This window comes from Bombina bombina, chromosome 2 (assembly GCF_027579735.1).
Source record: "Bombina bombina isolate aBomBom1 chromosome 2, aBomBom1.pri, whole genome shotgun sequence".
Taxonomy (NCBI): Eukaryota; Metazoa; Chordata; class Amphibia; order Anura; family Bombinatoridae; genus Bombina; species Bombina bombina.
The window spans coordinates 1,038,926,847-1,038,941,865 of NC_069500.1; the positions used below are offsets into that span (position 1 = coordinate 1,038,926,847).

The 15,019-nt window shown below is 39.0% G+C and overlaps 1 protein-coding gene across 2 annotated transcripts in view; it reads left to right on the forward strand.

The window, feature by feature from the left end:
- ABHD18 (abhydrolase domain containing 18) overlaps positions 1–15,019 on the forward strand; it is a 159,166-nt gene that overhangs the window by 74,244 nt on the left and 69,903 nt on the right. The gene's annotated exons all lie outside the window — the stretch shown is intronic.

The following is a 15,019-nucleotide window of genomic DNA, read 5'->3' on the forward strand; positions in this document are numbered from 1 at the left end:
AAAATGAAATGTGCATTGCTAAACTGTCATACAAGAAAACGGCTAATTGGAGAAGAAGACAGCTGTGGGTGGAGCTCGGTAGTCATTTTCAGCTGCTAAGAAACGATTATTTAAAAGTTTCATGTACTTACAAGCTTATAGATGTGGAACCCATTGCAAGATGCTTGTCTGGTATGTAACAATAAGTAATAAAGAATAAATATTGGGTCTATACTGTCACTTTAATTGGGTGTCTTGTTAAATTTTAGTTCATATTACAGCTGGTTTAGGTATGACATTAGTAATTTAGTATTTGGTATGCATTCCTACTTCAGAATGCAGTGCTGTAAATGACCAGATGTTTAAAGGGATAGTAAAGTCAAAATTAAACTTTCATGGATTGAAAAAAAACATACAATTTTAAACTACTTTCCTATTTACTTCTATTATTAACTTTGCTTTGTTCTTTTACTATCCATTTGTTAAAGAGTAATCCTATGTGTACTCAGAAGCATGCATATGTCTTTAGCCCTCTGGCAGCAGTGTTTGCAACAATGTTTATAAAAAATGTTATTCATTGTTGTAAATACTGCTGCCAAATTAGATAATAGAAGTAAATTGGAAAGTTTTAAATTGCACTCTGTGTCCTTCATTTAACAACAGCTGGACAGACAAAGGCTGGCATCACAACTAGTTGGCAGCAATACACTGCCCACATTTATCAAGCCACTTCTTATGTAATGCTGCTCCCTGCTTATGTGTGAACGTCAATTACCCCAGTTGGAGAAGTTTGGGAGATTAAGAAGCCCCACTTTATAGTTGCCGTAGTAAGTTAAGAGGCAGCGATCTGATGACCGCTGCTTCTTAACTATTTGAGCGAGCCTGCAGTGGAAGGCGCTCCGAAGCAGCTTTTTCAGCTTCCTAAATGGAGCCCTGTATGTGAATTATGAATGTTTAATTTTTCAATTTACTGTCTTTTTAAAGGGACAGGAAACCCATTTTCTTTTGTAAAATGATGGTCCATAGTCCTTCAACATATAGGATATATTGCAGCCACTAGGCGGTCAAGAACCCATATTAGAGCTTAAAATCCCTCCCATCTCTCTCTCTCTCTCTCTTAGTTTTGTTCTTGGCCTCGTAGGAGAAGGTTGAGAATAGAGGTGTTCCAACTACTTGCTTATAGGATTTTAAATTGGGAGCTCAGACCAATGTGAGACCCATAATCCCTGGGAATTACCATTCACTAAGAAGACAGAAGAGAAACGTCACAGCAGCTGAATAATACAGGGACAGAGGAATACCCTGTTATGTACACAGTATTTCCTTCAGGTTGCTGTCTCGGCAAATAGAAACTGCCAGGAAAATTATCCTACCCTTTCCTGTAACATAGACCATTTCCTTGGGTATTATTCTCATGTTATAGAGGACTGTGGACCATCATTATTTTACGAAAGAAAACCACATTTATGCTTACCTGAAATTATTTTCTTTCTGAATAATGATGGTCCATAGACCCCGCCCATTTCATTTTTTTAGGCAAATGTTCTAATGACACCTCTACAGACCCTGCTTGTCTTTCCTACCTATATGTTTCTTATTCTCTGCTTGGCTATATGTTAAACTAAGAGAAAGATGGGAGGGATGATTTTAAGCTATGATATGGGTTCTTGACCTCCTAGTGGCAGGAAATATATCCCATATGTTATGGAGGAATTGTGGACCATCATTATTCCGAAAGAAAATAATTTATCAGGTAAGCATACATTGTGTTTCTTTCTGATTCAGATACAGCATATACCTTTAAACAACTTTCAAATTTACTTTTGCTTTATTCTCTTGGTATCCTTTGCTGAAGCTACTATAGCTATATGTAAACATCAGTTAAGAGGCACATATGTGGAGCCACCAATCAGCATCAATCTCCCAGTTGTTCATTGCTGCTCCTTAGCCCACGTAGGTATTCTTTTCAACAAAGGCTACTAAAAGAATGAAGCAAATAAGATAATAATAAATTGGAAAGCAGTTTAAAATTGCATGTTCTATCCAAGTCCTGAAAGTTTAATTTTGAATCTACTGTTCCTTTAAGGAACGTTATGTGTTGCCTCTCTTTTGGTGATGTATTTAGAGGACAGAACAACACATTTTGCCTAATAAAAATTTGCAAGCTGACCATCTGCCTTTGAAATCATCAATTTATCCTGCCAATATTTTGAGGTGGGACAGCAGCTATGTTATAAAAATAATGTTAAATCCTCGTAGGCTAAAAGATGTTGCATGCTGTAAGTTCTTAAACATCCCAAATTAATCTTGCAATATGATATGTGATCTGTAAAGGTTTTATTTGTCATGAGAGTTAAAGATATGTTCTAGTTTTTTTTTTTTTAGTTTTTAGCTATTTTAACTTGTTTTTTGTTTTTGTTTTTTTCACATTATGGTTATGCAATGTATTTTCAAGGTTTTCAGAGTTTGCAGTTTTTTTTTATCAAAGATCACAGCTTTTTATTGATTCTGGCAAATTGAACACATCCACTTGTGTGTTTCCTAAATCATCATTTTAAGCTCCTATGAATTACATTTATTTAAAATGAAGCAACTTTGGAATACATTATTTATTTGATTACTTTTGCTCTAAAAACAAAATGTATGCTTACCTGATAAATTTCTTCCTGGCCAGCAGGAGGAGGCAAAGAGCACCACAGCAAAGCTGTTAAGCTGTTAAAGCACCACAGCAAAGCTGTTAAGTGTCACTCCTCTACCCCAGTCATTCGACCAAAGGGAAATGGAAAAAGGAATAACACAAAGGTGTAGAGGTGCCTGAGGTTTAGTAAAAAAGAAATGTCTTAAATAAGGGTGGGGTCGTGGACTCTTCATGTCCAGGAAGAAAGATATTTATCAGGTATGTCCAGGAAGAAAGATATTTATCAGGTAAGCATAAATTTTGTTTTTTTTCCTAAGACATGGAGAGTCCACAAGGTCATTCCATTTACTAGTGAGAACCAATACCCAAGCAAGAGGACATGGAATGAATAGGGAGGGTGAACAAGACAGGCAGACCTAAATAGATGGCACCACCGCTTGAAGAACCTTCTCCCAAAAGAGGCCTCAGCCGAGGCAAAAGTATCAAATTGGAAAAAGTATGCAGAGAAGACCAAGTTGCAGCCTTGCAAATCTGAACCACAGAAGCCTCATTTTTAAATGCCCAAGAAGAGGAAACAGCCCTAGTGGAATGAGCTGTAATTCTCTCAGGAGACTGCTGACCAGCAGTCTCATAAGCAAAACTAATTATACTTCTCAACCAGAGGGAAAGAGAAGTAGCGGTAGCTTTCTGACCCTTACGCTTTCCTGAGAAACAAACAGGGCAGAAGACTGTCAAATCCTTAGTCGCCTGTAGGTAGAATTTTAGAGCACGAACAACAGACATTCTTTATGAGAAGATGGATTAGGACAGAGAGAAGGAACAACAAGTTACTGATTAATATTTCTATCCGAAACCACTTTAGGGAGAAATCCCAATTTAGTACGAATTACCGCCTTATCCGCATGAAAGATAAGGCGAATCACACTGCAATGCCGAGAGTTCCAAAACTCTCCGGGCAGAAGAGATAGCAATAAGAAATAAAACCTTCCAAGATAAGAACTTAATATCTATGGAATGCATTGGCTCAAACGAAGCCTGCTGCAAAACTTTTAGAACAAGGTTAAGGCTCCAAGGGGGAGCAACAGGTTTAAACACAGGCCTGATTCTGACCAGGGCCTGACAAAAAGATTAAACATCTGGCACATCCCCAGACGCTTATGTAAAAGAATAAATAATGCAGAAATCTGACCATTCAGAGAACTGATTGACAACTCTTTCTCTAGACCTTCCTTGAGAAAAGACAAAATTCTAGGAATTCTGACTCTACTCCAAGAGTAGCCATTTGATTCACACCAATAAAGGTATTTACGCCATACTTTATGGCAAATCTTACACGTAACAGGCTTGCAAGCCTCCAGCATTGTCTCAATTACAGACTCCGAAAACCCACGCTTAGCCAGAACTAAGCGTTCAATCTCCAAGCAGTCAGCTTCAGAGAAACGAGATTTGGATGGAGGAATGGACCCTGAGTTAAAAGGTCCATCCTCAGAGGCAACTTCCAAGGTGGCAGAGATCCTGCGAGGCCATGCAGGAGCTATTAGAATTACCAACGCTCTCTCCTGTTTGATACGAGCAATGACTTGTGGAAGGAACGTGAACGGAGGGAGCAGGTATGCTAGACTGAATTCCCAAGGGACCGACAAAGCATCTATCAAAGCGGCCTGCGGGTCTCTTGACCTTGAACCGTATGTAACGAGATGCCATCAGATCCATCTCCGGCACCCCCCACTTGAGGGTTAGCCTGGTGAACACCTCCGGATGGAGAGCCGTCTCCTCGGGATGAAATGTCTGTCTACTCAGGAAATCCACCTCCCAGTTGTCCACTCCTGGAATGTGGATGGCAGAGAGACAACAATTGTGAGCTTCCGCCCACTGAATAATCTGTGCCACCTCCTTGATGGCTAAGGAACTGCAAATTCCTATCTGGTGGTTGATGTAAGCCACTGAGGTGATGTTGTCTGACTGGAACCTGATAAACCGGGCTACGGACAATTGAGGCCAAGCCATCAGAGCATTATAAATCGCTCTCAACTCCAAGATGTTTATGGGGAGAGCCGACTCCTCCTGAGTCCATAGTCCTTGCGCCTTTAACGAGTCACAGACTGCTCCCCAGCCTAGCAGGCTGGCGTCCCTGGTCACAATCACCCAGGAAGGTCTCCGGAAGCATGTGCCCTGAGACAGATGCTTCTGAGAAAGCCACCACGGGAGAGACTCTTTTGTCGACTGGTCTAGATTTATCCTCTGAGGCAGATCCGAATGTTCTCCGTTCCATTGTCTGAGCATGCATAATTGCAGAGCTCTCAAATGGAATCGAGCAAAGGGAATGATGTCCATGGAAGCTACCATCAGACCAATTGCCTCCATACATTGAGCCACTGATGGCCAAACAGTAGACTGTAGAGAGGGGCAAGAAGAGAGAATTTTGGATTTCCTGACCTCTGTCAGAAAATTTTTCATAGATCGGAAATCTATTTTGGTCCCTAAGAAAACCACCCTTATATCTAGAACAAGGGAACTCTTCTCCAGATTCACTTTCCATCCATGGGAACGTAGAAAAGACAACAAGATCTCTGTATGAGAGTTTGCTTGTTGAAAAGATGGGGCCTGAACCAATATGACGTCCAGGTAGGGCGCCACTGCAATTCTTCGAGACCTGACTACTGCCAAGAGAGCCCCCAGAACCTTTGTGAAAATTCTGGGAGCTGTGGCAAGGCCAAACGGAAGAGCCACAAACTGAAAGTGCTTGTCTAGAAAAGCAAACCTTAGGAATTTGTGATCATCCCTGTGGATGGGAACATGAAGATACGCTTCCTTAAAGGGACATTCTAGTCAAAATTAAACTTTCATTATTCAGATAGGACATGAAATTTTAATCAACTTGCCAATTTACTTTCATCATCAAATTAGCTTTTTTCTCTTAGTATTCTTAGTTGAAACTAAACCTAGGCAGACTCATATGCTAATTTCTAAACCCTTGGGGGCTGCCTCTTATCACAGGCTTTTTAAATTCCTTTTCAACACAAAGAGACAGAAAGAACACGTGGGCCATATAGATAACACTGTGAACAGGCACAGGGAGTTATTTAAGATTTAGCACAACACAATGCTAACTGCAAGACAATAGATAATAAATAGTCACAGTTATGTGATCAGGGGGCTGGAAGAAGGTTCCTAGATACAAGGCAATCACAGAGGTAAAAAGTGTATTTATATAACTGTGTTGGTTGTGCAAAACTGGGGAATGGGTAATAAAGGGATTATCTATCTTTTAAAACAATAACAATTCTATGGTAGACTGTCCCTTTAAGGTCTATGTTGGTCATGAACTGACCCTCTTGGACCAAAGGAAGAATGGAACAAATGCTTTCCATTTTGAAGGACGGTGCAGATCTAAAATGGGTAGAAAAGTTCCCTCTTTTTTTGGGAACCACAAAGTTTTGAGTAAAATCCAAGACCCCGTTCTCTTCTTTCCAACCGCTTCCAAACCACTCCGAAGGCAATCTTTGTATGGGGTTATTTCGGCAGGTCGTTGGAAAGTTTACTGTTTTACAGCGAGAGTCTCGTAGGACTACGGAAGTTTAAAAAACAGGAGCAACGCGTTTTGGCTGTAAACAGCCTTTCTCAAGCTTGAGAAAGGCTGTTTACAGCCAAAACGCGTTGCTCCTGTTTTTTGAGCCATTTGAGCTTCCGTAGTCTTACGAAACTCATGCTGTACAACAGCAAACTTTCCAAGGACCTGACAAAATAACCCCATACAAAGATTACCTTTGGAGTGGTTTGGAAGCGGTTTTTAAAGTATTTTACCTGGGCAGATCTGGATAACATCTCTAAACAGCTTCTGGTGTAAGTATAAGTGTGCACCTTGCAATTTGAACATTTTATCTGTTTAAAAGGATCTCTCTCTCCTTTTTCTCCACGCTTTGCAGCTCTGCAAGTGACGAGACTGACAAGCTTAAACAGCTTAAAGGGACAGAATACACTGATTTTCATATAACTGCATGTAATAGACACTACTATAAAGAATAAGATTCACAGATAATGATAATAATCCAATATAAAACTGTTTAAAAACTTACTTAGAAGCTGTCAGTTTGGCTCTGTTGAAAAGGTAGCTGGAAAGCCCACTGCAAGTGGCAAATAAGACACTCCCCCCTCCCCCTTCTTTTGCATATGAAAAGACCCTTTACACAAACAGGAGCAAGCTGGAGAAGGTAGCTGACGGTATTCACATAAAACTTTGGGGCTTGGTTAGGAGTCTGAAAATCAGAGCAATGTTATTTAAAAATAAGCAAAACTATACATTTATTTTAAAAAAAACTTTATGGGCTATATAAATAGATCATCTACAAAACATTTATGCAAAGAAAAAATGAGTGTATAATGTCCCTTTAAACAGCTAACCAACAAACGGCTTTTTATACATCTGAAAAGACTTTGTGATGCAAACTGACTTTGTTTCTGATTTAAAGTTAAAACGACAAGCGTTTTTACAATTTGCTCACACTACTTATTATATTGTGTGTGTTATATCTAATATGTGTAACAATATGTGCTTGATTTTATAAAACAATCTATATTTTATGTTGTGAATTTTTTTTTTTTTATATTTTTATTGAGGTTTTCAAAACACATATCATACATTGAAGATTCACTTGTTTCAAGAAGCATGTTACAATAAAATATGAGACCAGAATAAACAAAAAAGAAATGCATATTAAACAATAATCTGTATAACGACTGTGTAATAGTTTAGCTCAGCATTAAATACCATGACTGCTCAAGTTTAACATATCTCTGGCTTATAAGCCCACCATAGCCAAAATGCTCAAGTAATAAACTCGTATCAGTGGCTTTATTTGCTCTAGTAGTCTGTCTCTTAAATTGAATTATAAAAGTTAAACCTTGTGTTTATTTATATTTTCTACTATCTATTCCCATTAGAACAAATATGGACCAATATGGATCTATACGACGAGATGTATCTTAATATAGGAAGTAGTAGATAAATAGGAAAGGGATTCTTAATGGCCGCAATGTTAATGTAAATATAAAATAGGCATCTAGGGAGAGTTCGATGGAGTCTGTGCTCCGCTGTTTAACAAGTAAACAGAATTGAGGGGGAGGGGGGGGTCGGAGCAGCTATTCTGGAGATTATGATCTCAGGGCAAATTGTATAGATATATTCTCATATCAAAAATTTAATTTACGATTGAAACTGCAGCTGCAGCTCTAGCAGAAATATAGTTTTGTTAGTGAGAGGTATATTTGGCTCCATAACTCTGCTGTGTGAGTTAATGTAAGTGGTCTAAGGGACCAAATTTTAATTGTATACATGGGACAGCTATAGTGAAGTAATCATATGTGATATTTACTAGGCTACCCCGGCCGCAGGCAGCCCATCAATAAGGTTAAAAATAAATATAATGCCACTAACCTAGCCCCACTTGTTTCACACATAAGAACTAGTGACATAAGAGATATTATCTATATGAGACTATATCAGAATATATTTATATGACATACATATCATACCCACATACAATCATCTATTTAAAAACTATTATCAAAACCGTATATAACTATAGAAAAAAGTGATAGCGTTAAATATTAAAGCGTGCCAGAACCTATTTCTGCGCCTAATGTTGGCACGTGTACTAAACAAGCACTTGCTATAGATTATCTAGAAGGCCAATATATCAGACATAGCCTACAGTATCTATCCTTCATGGAAACGCTATGTGTGTAATCCAGCGAGGTTCTAAGCACCCTTTGTACAGTATTATAGAATGTAATATAGAGAAAGCACATATTAGTATGTTTGCAACTAGATATTGGCTAGTGTATGTTTTCAAATCATGCAATAACATAAGGTCAAATATAACAAGATATAAGGGTGCAGCAAGATTATAAAAGTTCAAGATTTAGCATCCAATTGGCTGCGTTACATTCAGCCAATTATGAAATGTAAAGAAAAACTATACTGAGGTTACATATAATGCTAAGCTATGCCTTCTGTGAGGAATATGTATATGGCAACCTGCAAAAGGCCCCATGATTTAAGTGATAATTATCTATCACTATATCTCTAGAGGGTTTGTGTAGTTAGAACAAGTTAGCTATATATGAAAATTAATATAAACACATTTAACTGCACCTTAGTACTTTTACAAAAAGAGCCTTAAAACATATTCAGGCATTGCACAATTACAGGCAACTTTCAACTTATATTAGATACAATAAGCAATACATGAGTATCCGTTAGACCCATGGAATGGATCAATGTTCTCTAGTTCTCAGAGTAATGACTCGTCATTTGAAGAGTTAATTGTTATAATATGAGGCTCTAGTGAAGTCCAGCGGTAGGGGCAATTCACTGGCAAGATATAAAATAATAGATGAGCCATATTATCCCACAAAAGACCAAAGGGGGAGTGTGAGGGTACCAAAACACCTAGACAATTGTGCTGCTACAGTCCCGTATCATAAATACCACAGGGAATTATCCTTGTAGTATACCCAGTGTGCTCTCTTTAAATCGCTTGGCAGTTATCACGGTTAGATCAAATTCAACAGTGGAATACAAGTGAGTTCATATATGTACTCGATGTGGTCTCACCTTTATCGACAGTCCAAGGAATGTCCTTTATGCAGGGCTGTCTGCTGCTTCCATAGCATCCATAGATAGGTAAGAACCACACTTCCTTTTCTTTTCAATCCTTTGTGCCGCACTATATTCAGAACTTTTTCAGAGGCGCCGTAAATTTACGCCCACCCGGGGGCGTGTCCGATATGGACTGGGTAATCCTCCAACCGAATGATTCCAGGCTGCAATAGGGATTGACGTCAGACCAGAGTTCCACCAATCCGATTCACCCTCAAGGACCGCACCCTCTCGGCAACGAGTCAGCGACTCTGCACAGTATGTTGATGCCGATTTGGCGTCCAGGATAACCCGGCACTCCAGGGATAATTTGGGATAGCACAGAGCAGGGATACTAGCGCTCTCCAGGCAAAAAGATCCACCACAGCAAAAAAGGAGATGAGAGCGCTAGTAATATAGATAAAACATAACCTTTATTTGGTTATTAAAAAGTAGAACAGATAGTCATTATTGGAACAAATAGAGGGGGTACCCCTGGCTGGCAGGCTTACGCGTTTCGGCTAGGCCGCAATCATAGCATGTTAATGCCAGTCACAGGTGTGCTTTTTATACATAATTGCACCTTCATCATTGGATAAAACAAACATGTCATTAAAAACAATAACACGCCCAGAATCTGTTTAACCCCTTACATATTAGAAGGTGACACGGACTCAATTGAACAATTCAAAAAACATAAGTAAATCAGTAAAGGATGTTTGTTTGTTACTATACAGATTGTTAAATATATATACTGGCACTGGTGCAGTATTGTTAATTTAAACATTGCAAACTTCGCTTAGTACATATATGCACAAACAACTTGAATACCAATTTTGATGTAAATAGACAGACATATGGGTTAGATAGAGTCAGGTTATATCCTACTTTTACTATTCTGATTGTGTTTCTCACAATGCATAACGTTATTTTAGTAAAACAAAAAAAGATATATATATATATATATATGAATAGAGTAAAACACAACAAGATCAATTAGTATAACCGTGGGATGCTAAATTAATGTGTATATATGTTTTGTATATGTTATAGCACATATATATGTTATAGCACAATAAAGACTGTGATAAAACATAACACATATGCTTTAGAATATATGGATACTGTAGTATCTAGGTGCCTCAGATATAAAGGAGGAAATAACACTATTCTGTGCAATGCAGTTAATAGTTGCAAGCTTGTTCCAGGTCCCTATTTTCAGAGCATGTATAAGTATATATATAGATTTTGAAAAATTACCCCATATGTTACATGAGTATGTATCCATCACAGATAAATAAGACTGTGGTCAATATATATAATATGTTAAACAACACTCAATAGTAACAATAGGGCAATAAATCCAAAATATATTGGATTATATGTAGGGAGTGGAGCAATTGAGGTAGTAGACATCAGGAGAGGGAAATAGAGGGGGGAGAGAGCAGATGAAAGAGGAGTGGAATAGAGGAATACTCAAATGATTGTATCCAAGTAGTCCTATCAAATCAAATATATGCTAGTCTATCTAACAGACTAAACCAAAGACCCCAAGATATGGTAACTTATTCCCAATAGTTTATAAGGTCGAACTCAGAGTTCAGACCTCTTGGTATCCTAGTATCTAGCTTGAAGATCCATAGCATCTCTCTCTTGGATAGTGCTACTTCCCGATCTCCCCCACGCTTGGGTCTCAGTACCATATCTATAGGTTGCCAAGAAAAACATGTTAAGTTCTTTCCATGGATTTCAGCAAAGTGGTGTACCAGGGGGGTGGTAGCTTTTCCCACCCTGATAGTGGATAGGTGCTCAATGATTCTTGTTCTAATCTCCCTGGAGATAGAAATCCCCAGCGTGGCTCTGTCACCTTCTATCGACGCTTTATTGATGATTTGATCTTGATTTGGGGGACTTCCTAAGGGACCTTAATGCCAATGATATTGGTTTGAGATTTACTAGTGAAGTTGAACCTATCAAGATTAACTTTCTGGACATAGTGCTGAAGGGTAACCCCGATGGCACTGTTGAAACAAGCCTATACAGAAAACCTATATCAGGAAATTCTGTACTGCATGCTAAGAGCTGTCACCCCAAGCATGTGCCATATGCAATCGCTAAAGGTCAGCTCATGCGAGCCAAACGAAATTGTTCTGAAATTGGAGAGAGCACAGTACAAATGGTAGAAGTTAAGAAACGACTATCACAAAGAGGCTATCCAAAAAGAATTTTAAATAGAGCATACAAAGAGGTGGACAAAGTAGATAGGTGTGAACTACTTAAAGATAAACCGCCCAAAGAGAGTAAAGCTCAGGGAAGTGTGACGTTTGTCACTGAATATAGTGCTCAATATGAGGATGTCTGCAATATTGTTAAAAAACACTTTGGAATGCTAATTGCAGACGACAGACTCATACAGTGTGTCAAAGAGGGGCTCAGATGCTCCTATAGACGAAATTGATCTCTGGGAAATATACTTTCTCCTACAGTCCTTACAAGAGATGCTTCCCAGGGTAGTGCCTGGTTAAGTTGCAAAGGCTCCTATAGATGCGGTAGCTCTAGATGTGGGGCGTGTGAATATCTGACGGTGTCAGAACAATTCACTTCAACGGTGACAGGAAAAACTTATGATATCAATTTTTGCATGAATTGTACATCTACCTACATTATCTACTGTATCACATGTACAGCATGTGGAAAGCAGTACATAGGACTCACCACCAGGGAGATTAGAACAAGAATCATTGAGCACCTATCCACTATCAGGGTGGGAAAAGCTACCACCCCCCTGGTACACCACTTTGCTGAAATCCATGGAAAGAACTTAACATGTTTTTCTTGGCAACCTATAGATATGGTACTGAGACCCAAGCGTGGGGGAGATCGGGAAGTAGCACTATCCAAGAGAGAGATGCTATGGATCTTCAAGCTAGATACTAGGATACCAAGAGGTCTGAACTCTGAGTTCGACCCTATAAACTATTGGGAATAAGTTACCATATCTTGGGGTCTTTGGTTTAGTCTGTTAGATAGACTAGCATATATTTGATTTGATATGACTACTTGGATACAATCATTTGAGTATTCCTCTATTCCACTCCTCTTTCATCTGCTCTCTCCCCCCTCTATTTCCCTCTCCTGATGTCTACTACCTCAATTGCTCCACTCCCTACATATAATCCAATATATTTTGGATTTATTGCCCTATTGTTACTATTGAGTGTTGTTTAACATATTATATATATTGACCACAGTCTTATTTATCTGTGATGGATACATACTCATGTAACATATGGGGTAATTTTTCAAAATCTATATATATACTTATACATGCTCTGAAAATAGGGACCTGGAACAAGCCTGCAACTATTAACTGCATTGCACAGAATAGTGTTATTTCCTCCTTTATATCTGAGGCACCTAGATACTACAGTATCCATATATTCTAAAGCATATGTGTTATGTTTTATCACAGTCTTTATTGTGCTATAACATATATATGTGCTATAACATATACAAAACATATATACACATTAATTTAGCATCCCACGGTTATACTAATTGATCTTGTTGTGTTTTACTCTATTCATATATATATATATATATATATATATATATATATATATATATATATATATATATATATATATATATATATATATATATATATATATATATATATATCTTTTTCTGTTTTACTAAAATAACGTTATGCATTGTGAGAAACACAATCAGAATAGTAAAAGTAGGATATAACCTGACTCTATCTAACCCATATGTCTGTCTATTTACATCAAAATTGGTATTCAAGTTGTTTGTGCATATATGTACTAAGCGAAGTTTGCAATGTTTAAATTAACAATACTGCACCAGTGCCAGTATATATATTTAACAATCTGTATAGTAACAAACAAACATCCTTTACTGATTTACTTATGTTTTTTGAATTGTTCAATTGAGTCCGTGTCACCTTCTAATATGTAAGGGGTTAAACAGATTCTGGGCGTGTTATTGTTTTTAATGACATGTTTGTTTTATCCAATGATGAAGGTGCAATTATGTATAAAAAGCACACCTGTGACTGGCATTAACATGCTATAATTGCGGCCTAGCCGAAACGCGTAAGCCTGCCAGCCAGAGGTACCCCCTCTATTTGTTCCAATAATGACTATCTGTTCTACTTTTTAATAACCAAATAAAGGTTATGTTTTATCTATATTACTAGCGCTCTCATCTCCTTTTTTGCTGTGGTGGACCATATTATCCCACACCAGATTTAGTCATACATACAGGTGGCCACAAGCAATCTACTACTGCTTCCTCTCTGTCCCAGGGATCCAGCGCAACATGTGGCCCATGGCGATCTTGATTGAAATCTAGGTAGAAAGTACCTTGCAGAGGCCCCGCAAATATGAACTGGCCCGTGTCATTTTTTCCTAGCACCGAAGGGGCAACATTCCCAAAGTCAGGAGCATACTGTATGGTGTCTAGAGTCAATGTAAGGTCCGGGATCTGGCTCTCAAGGGAACAGTGTGGGTCTCCTGCTAAATGTGATGTGGTAGCAATCCACGGTGTTCTGTCACCGTCAGCTAGCTCACCTCCAACCGGCACTATCGAAACTGGGCTTCTCTCTGTTACAGGTCTCCTCTCTGCACCCGTACATATATCCATCATTTGCTGAGGTGTAGTCGAGTGGCCGGAATCCCTCTCTGTCAGACTCAGCTTGTTAAGTGAAGTGGCTGCGCTTTCTTGTATCTCGCTCTGCGAGGTAAGGTCTGCCCGTACTGACTTGATAGTCTGAACATTCCGCTCTTGATACGCTCCGGGTGCTGGCTCCACCGGGTCCGACTGCCTGACCTTCGAGCAATATCCCTCCTCTGACTGTGATATCCGAGACACATGAGCGATCTGCTGAAGCATTGCCGCTTCAAACTTTGTCAAAAGGGCATGAAGTTCATGTTCAATACACTGTGTGCAGAATTATTAGGCAAATGAGTATTTTGACCACATCATCCTCTTTATGCATGTTGTCTTACTCCAAGCTGTATAGGCTCGAAAGCCTACTACCAATTAAGCATATTAGGTGATGTGCATCTCTGTAATGAGAAGGGGTGTGGTCTAATGACATCAACACCCTATATCAGGTGTGCATAATTATTAGGCAACTTCCTTTCCTTTGGCAAAATGGGTCAAAAGAAGGACTTGACAGGCTCAAAAAAGTCAAAAATAGTGAGATATCTTGCAGAGGGATGCAGCACTCTTAAAATTGCAAAGCTTCTGAAGCGTGATCATCGAACAATCAAGCGTTTCATTCAAAATAGTCAACAGGATCGCAAGAAGCGTGTGGAAAAACCAAGGCGCAAAATAACTGCCCATGAACTGAGAAAAGTCAAGCGTGCAGCTGCCAAGATGCCACTTGCCACCAGTTTGGCCATATTTCAGAGCTGCAACATCACTGGAGTGCCCAAAAGCACAAGGTGTGCAATACTCAGAGACATGGCCAAGGTAAGAAAGGCTGAAAGATGACCACCACTGAACAAGACACACAAGCTGAAACGTCAAGACTGGGCCAAGAAATATCTCAAGACTGATTTTTCTAAGGTTTTATGGACTGATGAAATGAGAGTGAGTCTTGATGGGCCAGATGGATGGGCCGTGGCTGGATTGGTAAAGGGCAGAGAGCTCCAGTCCGACTCAGACGCCAGCAAGGTGGAGGTGGTGTACTGGTTTGGGCTGGTATTATCAAAGATGAGCTTGTGGGGCCT